Source organism: Nematolebias whitei, chromosome 12 (assembly GCF_014905685.2).
Source record: "Nematolebias whitei isolate Nwh7 chromosome 12, NemWhi1, whole genome shotgun sequence".
NCBI classification, from domain to species: domain Eukaryota; kingdom Metazoa; phylum Chordata; class Actinopteri; order Cyprinodontiformes; family Rivulidae; genus Nematolebias; species Nematolebias whitei.
The window spans coordinates 806,033-810,143 of NC_056509.1; positions in this window are offsets into that span (position 1 = coordinate 806,033).

Below are 4,111 nucleotides of genomic sequence, written 5' to 3' on the forward strand. Positions count from 1 at the left end.
TGATCAGCTGGTTTTGGTTGTCAGCAGCAAACTGGTTGATCCACTCTAAGAAGGTGCTATTTAAGAGACTGAGCTGAAAACAGCACCTCAGACTGAGGAAGTCTCTTGGATGAGAGACGAAACGTTTCTAGATTTTTTTGCTTTGTTTTGTTTTTTGTTTTTTTGAATGTCCAGAGGACCAGATTGAACTTTTTTGGATTTTTCTACCTGGATTATTGAGCATGCATCAGGATACCTCTTAACTTTGTTCTTCAAGACTTAGTCCACAATGATTACCATGGTGTCAAGGCTGACCCCATCGAAGTTTCTTCTGATGGCTCATGGATGTGGTTTGTAGTGACTCGATAGCCATTTGGACTGGCATCAAGTCCCTAGTGGGGGAATATGTAGCAGGAAGCGGCACTACTCTAACTATGACCCCTGACCCTTATTCATCTTCAAGACTCACCATGAATCGTGTTTTTCAAAGTCACATTTGACTTCAATAATGTCTGATGTTTTTCTACACATTTCCTGTCCTTGGATACAGAGTCAGCTACAGTCTGACTAAAGGCTCCAGTATACTGCCGCGTACGTCTGTTCACACGTACGTACGCGTGTACTGTACACAGAGGGTTCAGTCTTCATACTCCAGTGTACACTCCGAGCAGCTGCAGAGCAGCTTCACAGACAAGGGGCGTTTACCTTCGGGACAAATTGAGGTCACCTATTGGTCATTTGCTGACACGCCTACTGGATTGATTGACAGGTCGGAAAAAAGAAAAGAGTGAGCGCTGGCAGCCTCAGCCGCAGGGGTGTTTTGTGTTTATATATTGTTAATAAAAAGATCTAAAAAAAAAAAAAACAGAGAGCGCTGGCTCTACAGCCCACACATCAGACCAGCCCACCAGGAAATCTCCAGACCCTCCCACAGCCAAGCTGGAACTGAGTTTAATTCGCTCATGACAAATTCCTCCATTTCTCACCATTTCAGTCATGGCATCTACAGAGGAGGAAGAGATCACTGCGTCTTGACAAAAAAACAAAAGAAAAGGCCAGATCAGGGATGAAGAAGGGGAATTTAATACATTGGTGTCGCATACAAAACAGTCCGTTGCTGGGCAGTTTATTGTGCGACACTGCGTACGCGTATGCGGTCGTAAAAATTTGAGCTTTGCACGGAGGGTACGCTGGGTACGCACGTAACTCTGCGTATGTACGTGCGTACCTCTGCGTATGGATGTGCGCGGCAGTATACTGGGGACTTAATGTTTATCTTGTTTCTTCCTGTGTTTCTAAGAAAAAAAATAAAAACAAGTTTGTTTCATTTGATTAACAAATGTGAACATGAATAATTTTGATTGTTGTTTTCAATCACTATAATGAAATCATGTGAAATATTACAATGTGAATAACATATTTCTCTGTTCTGTTTTTCAGAAAGTGATTATTCCTTCAGAGACACCTGTGAAAAAGTAGTATTTGAGCTGGAAGCTGTTTTCTTCAGAGGGGAGCCACAATGTTCCCTAGTCAATCAAAACAATCTTCTCAGAGCTGTTATTTTGAACAAAGTCTCTTTTGCCCCTTTTGTACTGCCCCCAATAAGCCCCAATTCTGGGTAGCCCGCCACAGAAAGAACCCTTTTGCACCAGTACTTTAGCTAGTATTTTTAGCTGATTTGAGGCTGATTCGGGACCTCTTTTCGTCCCTGCTTCTCTGGTGGGACCGAGCGAGCTCAGCCAAGCTGAGTCCGGACCGAAACGTGAATGCTGGACTCTGATTGGTCAGGGGGAGGAGTCACTGGATCTCAGAAACTTTTCACTGAGCCGTCATTTGCAATTTCTCTGGATGCGGAGCAGCGGCTGGATCTATTTTTAAGATTTTAAAAACAATAATGACAACGCCGTGTTTAATTCTGAAGTCCAGGCATTTCTTGTGTTTGGTGACAGAGGACAAAATTCGAGCAAGCAGAGTCACCGCGGAGGATCATACGAGCTGCCGAGCCGTTGAAGCTCGCGAGGCCTGACCCCGAGCCCCGGCCTCACCTGCTCCCAAAGGACGGATTCGAGCCCTGTCAGGCGGGAGGACCGGGATGGAGGGACGAAGGGTGGAAACGTAAAAAAAAAAAAACATTTTATGTATAAAAAATAAGGTTTTTTTTTTATCAGTGAAGATTAAAAATAAATAAACGGTGCCAGCTTTATTGTGAAATCATGTTTTCCCTTTGACTTTATTAAATAATCTGTTAAAGTTAATTCAACTGAAAAATCATAAAAAGACACAAAATTATTGGATCTCGGGAATATTTCCCTCTAACATGTGTAAAGAAGAGATACAGCCTTTGGTTCAAATTAAAGCTAAAAATAATCTGTATACAAGAAAAAATAATCTGTATACAAGAAACAAAACCACAATGAGTGCAAATACATCAAACGATGAAGAAAAATATAGAATTTTAAATATAGATATCCTGATGCATGCTCAATAATCCAGGTAGAAAATTTAAAAAAGTTAAGTCTGGTCCTTTGGACATTCAAAAAACAAAACAAACAAACAAAAACAAAAATGTAGAAACGTTTTGTCTTTCATCCAAAAGACTTCTTCAGTCTGAGGAGCTGTATTCAGCTCAGTCTTATATAAATAGCTATTTATGAGCTGAATACAGCACCTCAGACTGAAGAAGTCTTTCGGATGAAAGAAGAACCGTTTCTACATTTTTTTGTTTGTTTGTTTTGTTTTTTGAATGTCCAGAGGACCAGACTAAACTTTTTTTAGATTTAAATATAGATGTTTTTGTAGAATCTGGTTCATCAGATTTAATTCAGTTTAATTTATTTATATAGCGCCAAGTCACAACAGAAGATGTCTCAGGGCACTGAACTGAAATATTCATATATAAAATAAGTTAATTCAATTCAATTCAATTCAAAAATACTTTATTAATCCCAAAGGGATTTTATTTGTTGTTGTAACTCGTTACCCTCATTTCATTGAGATGTTATAGATACTGATGGCTGTAGGCAGGAAGGATCTCTTGTAAAGGTCTATCCCAAAGTGGATCCTAAGAAACTGGCTGCAGATGCCGCCCGATCCGTCCACCAGGACTTGGCCTCTCGGTTCCCACGGGCTGTAGGACCGCCAGAATGCAGCTGTGACTCCGCTGGAATGGACGGACCCTTGGCACATGGTCTAATCCATCAGCTACTTAGTTCAGCTGGAAGACTCCAGTAAGACTGAGTCTTCCAGTAAAGCTGAAAGTTCCAAGAAGACTGAGAAGACTGAGAAGACTGGTGTTGTGAAATAAGATTGTGTTCCTTGTTGAAATTGACCCACTTCCTGTTTTACTTTGAAGAGGCTCCCACAGATTGAAGTCTGTTCCTGTTTACATAATGTAACACGAGGTCTCACACTTTTGATTGGATTGAAACTGGCCAATCCCAAGACAGCAGGCTCAGAACGCGCGGTGAAAAGTTTGTTTAAAAACAGGGCGTTCCTTCACACAGCAAAACTAAGGAAAGTGCGGTTTCTCCTGGAAGCGGACAGCCAGACGGAGCAGAGACGGTCGACTTCAGATCCTTCCATAACAAGGTTGTATTGTATAGTTTAGAATGGATGCATCCATTTAATAATATGTTAAAATAATGACTGCATTTAACTAATCCACTGTTTATGCTTGTGAATCTGTGACTTTGTGACTTTTTGACTTTGTGACTTTTTGACTTTGTGACTTTCTTTGCTTATTAAATATTCGTAAACTTGAAGGTGCGTTTGTCGTATTGTGAAGTGCGTGTCTTGACTCCTCCTGCAGGATGACCGGTAACAGAGCTCGGGTGGAGAGATAAGAGAAAAAACACAACACTGGGAAGACCGAATAGTTCCAAAAAGTGTTGACTTTTAAAGGGTATCCACTTCCTGTTACGTGGTACTTCCTGATTGGTTAGCACAACCAGCAGGGGTGTAGTTTTAGTGATGTCAGAGGGTTATTAGAAGTCAGCAGAAATGTTTTTAAGAACGGTTAGTACAGACAGAGAAATATTTTGAAGAAATGACAGACTTTGCAGGTGCCAGTTACTTATTTACTGTCTGAGAGTTTTACAAACAAGGCACTTCGTTCTCATAACTTGTGCTCTGA